The following is a 12,145-nucleotide window of genomic DNA, read 5'->3' on the forward strand; positions in this document are numbered from 1 at the left end:
TTAGACTGCAGTAGCAGCTCAAGTCAGTCGGTAGTGATAAAGCCAAGTTCTTCTCCCTTTTTCGTTCATATAAATTTCAACGGACAATCAGAGCAAATACCGGCCGCGATCGCGTGTGCCACTAATCTGTTTACTTTTCTTCACTTTGTGGACAGTTAGTGGTTTATGAGGCGCTATAATTTTGAGTGGCTTCTCTGTTGTTATTTTTTAGTAGAGATTGTGGCAAAATTAGAGTGAACAAAATTTTAACAAAACTTTATTTATGTCTTTTGCTTGAGAGCGATAAAATTATCGAGACTCGATAACGATAACGATAATTCTATCGTTATTTTGATAATAAAAGATAACTCATTTTTAAAATCATTTGAAAATCGACTTAATTCAACAAAATCATTTTAAATTTTCAATGCAATATTTTTTTTCAATTAGAAAGATTCAAAGTATAAAAACTCATAATTGTTCACAAAAAACCGTATTTTTCGAATGTACTCAAATTTTCATAATTTGAAATATGGGCATCAAACGAGGCGAATTTTTGTATGCTCTTTTACTTCATTAGAGTTTTTTTAAATACTAAAACTTTCACAAAATATCGCATTTTTTTCGAAAATACCCAAAATTTGCAATATGGGTATCAAACGAACCAAAATTTTGTATGCTATCTCACTTCATTAATGTTTTTTTTAAATACCAAAATTTTCACAAAATACAGATTTTTTTCGAAAATGCTCAAAAAAAAATTGCAATGTGGGTATCAAACGAAGCGAAATATGTGATACATTTTCACAGTTTTAGAGTTTGTTTGAAAAATACTAAATTTCCGCAAAATACCGTTTTTTTTTAACACTCACATTTTTACAAAATACTGTATTTTCAAAAACACGCAAATTTTCAAAATTCGCAAAGAGAGCGGAATTTAGAATGCATTTTCACCTGATTTTTTTTGCACATCACAAAATTTTTCACAAATTATCGTAAGTTTTTGAAAATACAGTCCAGACTCGATTATCCGAAGGCCTCGGAAAAATCTCACTTCGGATAATCAAATCACGAAAAAACATTTTTTTCGATGTCTATGACCCCGAAACTACGCTAAAATTATTTAGAATTTTTAAATCCAAAATGGTGATGCAATGTTGAAAAATGCATTTTATTTTTTAAAGGCAATCAACAACTCAAATTTGACTAAAATGGGGTCGTAGAACTCAAATTTTATGTTAAAAACAAGAAAATGAAAAAATACGAAAACATTTTTTATGTTCGTGATTCGATTATCCGAAGTCCCATAACAACCTTCGGATAATCGAACTTCGGATAATCGAGGATTAGGATAATCGAATCTGGACTGTACTAAAATTTCTATAATTGCAATATGTATGGGTATCAAACAAAGCAATATTTAATATGAAGCATACAAAATGTTAATGTATGTTTGAAGCATGCCAATTTTAAAAATTTTAATATTTACGAAAAAAAACGGTATTTTGTTAAAATTTCAGAATTTTCTAAAAAACTTAATGCACAGCATTCAAAATTTCGCTTCGTTTGATATCCATATTGCTTATTTAAAAAAATTGAGTGCGTTTGAAAAAGATGGTATTTTGTGGAAATTCTAGTATTTTCAAAAAATCATTTATGAGGTGGAAAAGCATACAAAATTTCACTTCGTTTGATACCCATATTAAGTTTCTATAAATTTTCGACAAAAAACGGTATTTTGGTAAAATTTTAGTAAAGCCGTTGCAAATATTTAGTTTATTTGTGTTTTTTTGACTTTGGTCAGAGTTGAGGGACATAAACTTCAAAAAATATTTGCAACGGCCTAATTGTAAAAAAAAACTCTCATGAAGTCAAAAAGCATGCAATATTTCGCTTTGTTTGATACCCATAGAGCAAATTATGAAAATTTGAGTATTTTCGATAAAATACGGTGTTTGAACAAGTTTGAGTATTTATGCTTTGAAACTTACTACATTAAAAAAAAATCTTGATGAAAACATAGAAAAATTAAAAACGATTTGATTGTTATCGTCGATTATCGACGGTAAGAGTATCGTCGATAGAATTATCGAAATAACGATAACGATAAATTATCGTTACCGTCCCGACGATAACGATAACCATCATCGTTATCGTTTAACGATAATTTTATCGATTAACAACCTTGGATTTTATGTTTTGAATTTACGTGAATAGTGAACACCCTAACACAAGATTACTCTGACTTTACAGTTGTCCCGTGAAAGTTGAGCCTTGTTCCGGTTTGAAAGCAATCACACCTGAATTATGATAGATTGTTGTGAGGCTTCATTGAGATGCGTGGGTCGTCGAACGGTAAAAGTACTACGGTGGAGACGCTTGGTTAATTGTGTCAATAAATCAGTTTTAATCAAATAATGTATTTCTCTTAAAAGTTAATAATTATTTTTGACATGATAAAAGTTAAAATATTATTGTTTTGAAGCTTTTATGTTAATAATCTTTTGCAAAAGTCATTCCAAGTCCATTTTGAAAAACAAACAAGTATACAATATTTTCATTATACATATGCAACACAATCGATGGGTACATGCAACGAGCATAATACACGAACACACACGTCCATGTATAATAAATGTATCGTAAGTGAACTTCCGTAACTCTCCACCGGAAGTGTTGGTGCCCACCGCAACTTCTAAGGAAAATTCCTTCGTCTCAAGAGTTGGTTGTTGCTGCACCCTTACAGTGTCTTGCCCCCTTCCCCTTTAGATATATCTCCGAATCCCTTTTTGCGATATTACAAAACATAACACACACACACATCCCGACACTGACTGATAAAATATTCAAATGCAGTAAAAGACACTTTTATACCTATCATACGTTGCGGAAATTTATGTTTATTTGATTTCAATACATTTCCCAGCGTTTCGAGTCGAGTTCGAGCGCTATCTGATCCCAATCGATTGCTCCGGAGTTCACCTCACCGCGGAAGAGGCTTAGAATGTCACCTCCTGGAAAGGAAAAGGAAATCCCAACGCAGTTTGGCGCGTCCCGCAGATACCGCATAAATAACGCGTAAATTCGCGAATTCCTAGTGTCGTTACGAATCAGCATCAAATTCCCACGTGGGTAGGGTTTCCACTTACTTTCTTCCGCAGAAATTCAAGGAAAAAAGTGATAAAATTGAAATTGGATCAGCAGGCGCGATAAAGAGTGTCTTTATGTTGTATGCCATCAAAGGAGGCCGAATGGAAGAAAAAGGTATTATCACTACACGTTCGAAATTTCCTTCTGGCACAAACATTCGAACATGTGCGGTGAAGGAATAAAAGGATTCCGGAACGACTGTTTGATTGGCTGTCAAATGGTGCTTCCGTTTTATCTGACAGAGTGCCATCGACAGTGGAATCGGAATACACTCAGGAAACCGGAATGGCCTCATAACACTTCTGGAGTTTACTACTTTCAAATGACGCACACAGTAAGTGCAATTCAAAAGGATAACAATTCACTTTACGATTTGCCACTTGTTGATTGGAGAAAATGAAAGCGTTGATTTGTCCTAATTTAACAGCATTTTGATTTTGAAAAACAACCAAGGACGGAATCCCTAACCTGCCTCAGAATTTTCCTTAATTATGGAATTTTATCCACTATTATATTTTTCTTGTATTGTATTATAATACACTATAATTTGAATTTTAGCCATATCCTAGAAGTCATTTTGGGCATATTTTGTGTTAATATTTTTAAATTTTATGAAATTACTCATGATTTAGAACAAGATTGCGCCATAAACTCAAAAGTGATGCTAGTTACACAAAGTTCTAAATTTTAATTTGATCAATCGTTTTCAGTTTACCGATCGTTCAGCAGTTTAAATATCTGTGAAATATTACCAGATTTGGTAAAAAAAAAACTGAAAAAAATGATACACGGTAAAACATTTTTTTGGTGATTTTTTATTTAACTTTTTGTCACTAAAACTTGATTTGCAAAAAACACAATTTTTATTTTTTATTATTTTTTGATATGTTTTAGAGGACATAAAATGCCAACTTTTCAGAAATTTACAGAATGGGCAAAAAATCTTTGACCGAGTTTTGAGTTTTTTAACCAATACTATTTTTTCAAAAAATCGAAATATTGGTCGCAATAATTTTTCAACTTAATTTTTTAATATTAAATCAAATTTGCAATCAAAAAGTACTTTAGTGAAATTTTGATAAAGTGTACCGTTTTCAAGTTAAAGCCATTTTTATGTAACTTTTTTGAAAATATTCGCAGTTTTTCATATTTTTTTAATTGGTGCGCATGTTTGCCCACTTTTGAAAAAAATATTTTTGAAAAGCTGAGAAAATTCTCTATATTTTGCGATTTTGAACTTTGTTAAAACGACCTGAGATATTGCCATGCAAGTGTTTAACAACAGGAAAATTGATGTTTTCTTAGTCTCACCCAAACGACCCCCCATTTTCTGACGTTAATATCTCAGCAACTGATGGTCCGATTTACAATGTTAAAATATGAAACAATCGTGAAATTTTCCGATCCTTTCAAAAAAAATAATTTCAAAATTTTTAAACCAAGACTAACATTTTAAAAGGGTGTAATATTGAATATTTGATCTACAACATATCAAAAAATTAAAAAAAAACTAAAAATAGTGTTTTTTTTGCAAATCAAGTTAAAGTGACAAAAAGTGAAATAAAAAATCACAATTTTTTTACCGTGTATCATTTTTTTCAGTGTAGTCCATATTCATACCTACAACTTTGCCCAAGACACCAAATCGATCAAAAAAAAACATTTTTCAATGGACAGCTGCCAAATTTGTATGGAAAATTATATGGACAATTATATGGATGCAAAATGGCTTTTTTGGGCATACCGAAGGCACCAAAAAAGTTTCAGTCGGATTAAAAAATACAAAAAAAACGAATGACCGAAATCTGAGAGAACTGCTCTTTTTGGCATTTTTGTTTATTTGAATGAAACGTTGTCCATGAGTTCCCTATGTCGAAAGAAGCCCTTTTGCATCCTTATTTTTTCCATACAAGGCCCCACACAATTTTGCGAGATGACCATACAAAATGAGCATGTCGTCGTTGTCGTGCTATCTTGTCGCACGTCGTTTTTGGACGTCCCGAGAAAAACACGTCCTAACATTTGACCTTTAATAAACAAAAACGAAAGCACGCAACGTAAACAATAGCAATCAAGTTTTGTTTGGCTAACCATTCTGAGCATTGTCTCGAAGTTTTGGTTGCTGGAGTTCCGAATTTTAATTATAAATATTTACGGTATTCGAACATGTACGTGTGTCGACCGCGTTCTGTCTTGAAATCACAAATCAGTGGTTGCACTTGCAGCAATTGGCAGGGTGTGTCAAAATAGCATGACAAGATTGAAACTGCTTTCATATGAAGAGTGACAACAATGCACGAAGTTTTCTCGGTTTAAATTGAATATCTCAAGATTGAAATCAAATTTTGGGGTTCTATGAAGGTCAAAAGGTTAAGCATCAAGAACAAAAATCTGTAGAGGTAAATTCTTTCATTTGAAACTTTTTTTTATTTTGAGATTATGTATTTTTTATTGAGTTAATTTCTCGATTGTAACAATGTTGAACATTACATTTTGCAATCGATGGTGTCGATGCCACCAGTTTGTGGTGATCATCTGTCGGTTATCTGGATTTATTTTGATGTTTAGAAAAAAAATGCTTTTCAAATGAAAAACTCAGAAAAACAACTTAGAAATCTGATTTGAAACATGCTAGAAATACATACTTCAATTTTTTTGCAACTTTTCGACAAAAAGACGAAGCTCAAAAAAGGATTTACTTACAATTAAAACACATATTCCTTCAAAAATAACATTTCCCAGAAACTCCCACGAGGGACATTTATTTGCTTATAATGTAGTAAATGTTTTTGTGTGGATCACCCACAACAAGCCAACCCTATTCCCTTTCCTTTTCTTCCACGTGCTTGTTCCAAACTTCTCTCATCCCCAAACTCCACATGCTTAGAAAATCTACCTGTTTTGTTTCTGGTTTCGAGTGCCCTTTTAGAGAGCAAAAAGCATTTTCAAAGCAAATTTTATCACAACTTGCGCAAATATGACACCGTACCCTTTTTTTTTCAAAGATCAGATAGAGCGCACTTCTTCTAATATCCCTCAACCCTCGTGGATGTTCCTTTTTTCTCTGGCGAGTTGATAATTTATCAGATGACACATGGGCGCCGCGCTGTGGCTGGGAAAGTTTTTTCCTTCCTGGTCAAATTGGTACGGGTTGAGAGGACACAAAACATACATCACCCCTTTTTATGCTTTGGTGCAGAGTGCAAACTTTGTAGCGGCAAACTTGGTTGTTGCTACTCAACTCTACTTTTAGACGACGACGACTGGGAAGCTGTTTGTCAAAGTTTTTGAATAATTGATGGGAAATTTGAAACGTTTTAGATGTTTCGAGTGCGGGAATTTGTTTGGCCAACATTTCAGGATTCGACAGGTATCTAATGTGGAACTGATAAAATGACAAATTTACGACTTGGTTAAACTTTTGGGACTGTTTGGTTTTGGCCTTTTTGGATGAAGACTGTTTAGTTATTTTTGTGGAAAAAAATGTTATTCTAATCAAATTCTAACCTATTCTAACAATTTGGAAATAAAATCAGAGCATAGAAAAATAAAAAAAAATGTCAAAATCCAAATTTATGACATTTGAAAATTCAATACCATAAAAAAATAAAAGTAAACAAATCAAAAAGGAAAATTAAAAACTTAAAACATAAAAACATAAAACATAAAAATTCTGAATATCCTTAGGGTAGTTTAGCGGTCATACTTAAGCTCGATAACCATAAATAAGAAGACGATAAAAAAAATTCGATACGATTATCCGAAGATTCGATTATCCAATGTGAATTGAATCCCAAATGAAATTTTGGCGAGAATTTTGAAAAGTCGAATACAGACTGTACTTTTTTTATGACATTTTCAAGTTTTATGATTAAGAGTTTATTTTTTTTGTATTTATAAACTTTTATTCAACTAATTATCATTTTATTTTTTTGAATTTCAGTGATCCAGATTTAAAAAAAATGGGTTTCTGAATTTCTGGTTTTGTTTTAATATATTCTAGATTCTGATTTTTTTTATTTTTGATTCCTGCCATCCAGCATTTCTGAATTTTAGATTTGAAAATTTTATTATGTGTTTTCTCATGGACTTTTGAACATTTGAATATTGATATTTTTTATATTTATTAATTTAGAAAATCGTAAATTTAAAAAAAAATAACGCTTTTATATTTTTTTAATTTAGCATTTTTTGAATTTTTGTTTTTATTAACTCTTGGTCAAGTATCCCAAGTAGCACTCATAACATGTCGTCTGTTGAATAATAGTTAGACAGCTGTTTTTGATCAACATACGAGAAAAAATTTCAACGTTAGTTAAATAACAGTTTGTTTCACTACTTGTATAACTGACTTATGTAACTCTTGAGATTTGTGCCACACAAGTGTTAAAACACAGTCAACTTCACTATTATCCAACTTTAACACACAACATAGGGAATATGCACTCGCTCCTAACGCCATCCAATTTGCTTATTTTCACTATTTAAACAATTTATTTTGGAACAATTTTGATAGAAACTTGCTTGCTCACTTCCTATTGAGCTATTTATCACTTTATTTCACTTGAAAACACTTTGTATGAGCTGTAATTGAACGTCAAAGTGCTGATATGCCAAGATGCTGTTCCCTCATCTGCAATGTAAAATGAAAACAATGAAAACAGTTTGTTGAATAAAAACAATATTGCACTGTTTGTTTCACTACTTATCTAACATTGTCATGTGATGGCATCTTATAAAAAATGGGCGTGGCCAACCATTCTATAAATAACCTTAGGTTTTCTCGCTTTGTTACACAAATGTTATCGGAGAATAGATTATATAACTGATGCTCAACATACATATTCAACTTGACATTGCGTGTTGTTAGGTGGTGTAAATTTGTACATGAGGAATTTAGAGTTTCAAAATGTTTATGTATTGAAGATTGCAATAGTTTTGATTGTTGACCGATTTATTTGTGAACATATCGCTGGTAAAAGCTACAAAAATTATCAGCTTATAGAGTTTATGATAGAGAAAACAACAAATCAAAACCATACTGATTTTCAATATTACTCCGTGGTACGGTAATCGAAATGACAGTTGAAACGGTTTGTTATAATAAAGTTATATAGTGGAGTTATAAAAACTGATTTGAAACAAACTTATATAACTTCAATTCCAATGACAGCCTTCGTTGGAGTTAAGTTCTTTAGCTAACAAAACAGACAGCAGCCTTCTTATTGACGCTTGGGCCAGCTTGTTTACTATGAAGCCCCGTGGAGAGATGTGGAAGCGCGCCTGGACCTGCCGTGGAGATAACAACAAATCGTCGAAGTCATCGGATCGAATCTTGGGACAGAGGTAGTTCATCAAAAAGGAAAATCTAAAAGTTCGCCAGGCAGGGAATTTCACGCAAATCACATGCGCACCATGATTGTTTTTCTTTTTTAAATTCAATTACGAATTATTTTAAATAAATCTGGCAGAAACAAGCGTACTTTTTATTGGCTTCGTCGTTGATTGAAATTCTAATAAGAAACGTTTGTTTACATGTAAGTTAGTCGACGGTTAGATAGCTGTTTTCAATCTAACTTTCTTTTCCAGTGTGCGCTTTGATTTGACAGCACAGCCGTAAACCACGCCCCTTTTTTTCGTTGAATCTCTTGTTAGATGGCACAGTGTTGTCAAATACATTTGTACAACTTACTCTGATAACTTGCATCTTTTTCTGGCAAGTTATACAACAAAAAAAAGTGCGCTTTTTCCAGTTCAGAGGAGTTGTAGAACAAGTTGTGGTAACGAGGCGAATTGGTTATACAACCAGTTAGGAAATACGTTTATCTGACAAAGTGTGTTACTTGGGTAATTGATTATCATTTTAATTTTTTGAATTTCAATGATCTAGATATTTAGAATTTTAGGATTCCTGAATTTCTGATTTTGTTTGAATATATTCTGGATTTTGAAATATTTTATTTTAGGATTTTTAGTTTCTGCATTCCAGAATTTATGAGTTTTTGAATTTAAATTTTTTGTTTTGTATGCACTTTTGAATTTTTTAATATTTATTTTTTTAATGTACGGAGTTACAATTCAAATTAAATAAGTATAAAAAAATAAATTTAGAATAATTTTTTACATTTTTTATTTTGCGATTTTTGAATTTTTCTTTTGAATTTAGGGTTTTAGAACTCCAGAACTCAATATTTTTGTTTTAAATTTTAGTTTTTATTAACTCTTGGTGTAATATTTAATTAGGTAATTGTCATTTTATTTTTTTTTTTACTTTCAATGATCTACCCCCCCCCCCCCCCTTCCTTCAAAATCGGTCCGAAAAATCAGGGGGCAAAAACATTTTTTTTCAAGAAACTTCAATTTTTTTTAGGAAATAGAAGTCTAACCAACTGAAAACAAAAGAAATGCATTTTCAGCACCGCAAAAAAAATTTCGTCGAAAAAAAACAAATCTCTTTAATACTTTCATATTTTTAAAACTAACGATTGCAAAACAACTGGGCAGGTGTAAAATGCACTTTAAAACACTTTTTGCATTCTAATGTTGCGATTATGACTTGTTATTTCAATTTTTGTATTTTTTTTACCCCCCCTCGACTCCGACCAGAGTCGAGGGACATAAACTTCAAAAAATATTTGCAACGGCCTTAATATTTAATTTTTGAAATTTCTTATTTTAAAATTTTTTGATTTTTAAATTTCTGCATCCCACAATTTCTGAATCTTTGAATTTCAAATTTTTATAACTACTTTTTTTTACTTATGGTTTTTTGATATTTTGAATATTGATTTTTTTGCCTTCCTCACCTTACTGAGGAAAGGCTATAAAATCACTTGGAAATTAAACTTCTTAATTTGACGTCCTAGACCCACCTTCACGTATACCTATCAACTCAGAATCAAATTCTGAGCAAATGTCTGTGTGTGTGGTGGGATGTTGATCAAAAAATGGTCACTCGATTATCTCGACATTGGCTGAACCGATTTTGTCCGTTTTGGCGTCATTCGATCCGTCTTGGGGTCCCATAAGTCGCTTTTGAAAATTATACAGTTTAGTTAAGTACTTCAAAAGTTATGCTCAAAAAATGATTTTAACAAAAGTCCGGAAGATTGTAAAAAGGGTGGTTTTTGTAAGAAAACCCGTCATGCTATACATTTTCAGAAAGGTATTTTAAAGACCTTTTCAACGCGTTCAAGACAATGAAGATCTGACAAATCTATCAAAAGTTATAAGCACTTAAGTGTTATTTATACGCTTTTTGAAGGCCGCATCTCAGATATGTTGATCTAAACGTTGTCCGGATCTCTCATGCGACTCATCGTTGGATAGGTATTCAGAAGAGCTTTCCAACGCTTCCAAAACATTGAAGATCTAACAACCCTATCAAAAGTTATAAGCACTTAAGTGTTATTTACGCACTTTTTTGCATTTAAATGTGAGGAAGGCGCCAAACACCTAAGGGTGGATTAAGTCACGTTTTATTTTGTAAATTTAGAAATTTAAAAAGAAATTTTGGATAATTCTTGACATTTTTTTATGTTACATATTTTTATTTTTTGTTTTGCATTAACTCTCAAACTTGTTTGTTTTTATTTTTATTTTTGTATCTATTAACTTTTGATTTGTTATTAATTATCATCTTGTATTTTAGAATTTCAATCATTTAGATGTTATTTTTTATTGTGTATATTTAATTTTTAAAATTTAGGAATTTTGAATCCCTTCATTCCAGAATTTCAGAATTAAAAAAAAATAAAGCCTACTTCTGAATATTATTTTTTTTATTTTCAGAGTTCTTTTTTTTTGTAGCTATGCAATTTTTGAATTATAATTTTAGCATAACGAATTTTTACACTTTTAGAATAAAAAAATAGAATTTTTGAACTCTTGAACATTAGAATTAAAACATTTTTGAACTCTAGAATGTTAAAATTTTAGAGCAATCGAATTTAAAATGTTTGATTTCTACAATTTCCGATTTTTTGAAATTATGAATTTGTGAATGTTATCTTCCCTCTAAGGGTGCATTTTCATAACCCCAGAATTCTTGTTCTTGAATTCATGTTACCGGTTCAATTTTGACAAGAATTATTTTTCAGGTAATTTCGCATTAATTTTGACGAAAAATCTCGCAAACATGCTTGCTTACTCAAAAAAAGCTCACCTACATAACTTTTTTTTAATTCATCCTAAAATACTTGAAAAAACTGATGTTAAAAATTCGAGGTGAGCGAAGCAACAATTGAATTCTTTTTCGACAACAATTCAATTCTTGTCTTACAAGAATTCAATTCATGTCGAGCAAGAATGATTTATAGCGAACAAAAATTCGTGCTATAACGGATTTGACAGATGTTTGTGTACATTTTCGAGCTGGCTGCTTTCATATTTTGCAAGGCGGTCAAGTTTTCGAAATCTTTCCACTTTTGGACGCCGTTTTGGTAAGCGGCGAGTGTAACCGGATAGCCGCCGAAGTGGCCACGGTAGGTGGAGGCGATTGCCTGGGGGGAAGGAATTGCGCTTGAGCTGTTCGGCAACGAGTTGACCGATGGCGATAAAGACGGCGGCGCGGTAGGCCGGGTTGGGCGGACAGAGCTGGACCGTTTTCGTGGGCTCAGGCGAGTTCGGAGAAGCACTCTTCGATGTGTTTATAGGCCTGCCTCCACCTCCATTGAGACTTGCGCCGTAGGCCATTTGGGGCACAAATGTGATGCATGTTTTGGGGGGCAGCTTTTTGTTTGCTAAGTTGGACGATCCTGGTCTCCCGATTTTTTTCCTCTTGCCGCCATACAGCCCGCAATGCACAATTCTTTACTTTCGTAGGTCAAGTTACACGAGTTCAGCCTGCGCGGCGGGGCAGATCTAAATGGCCGTTTTAGGACACATTCTTTTTTTTTAGAATTCCGATTGAGTTGATTTGGAGAGACCCCCAATATCACGGTGTAGATTTTTGATTTACTTTTAACGCATTTCATCAAAATTAGGCCAATTTTTATCAAAATCACAAATCACATCT

The sequence above is a fragment of the Culex quinquefasciatus genome, chromosome 2, assembly GCF_015732765.1.
Source record: "Culex quinquefasciatus strain JHB chromosome 2, VPISU_Cqui_1.0_pri_paternal, whole genome shotgun sequence".
Classification (NCBI taxonomy): domain Eukaryota; kingdom Metazoa; phylum Arthropoda; class Insecta; order Diptera; family Culicidae; genus Culex; species Culex quinquefasciatus.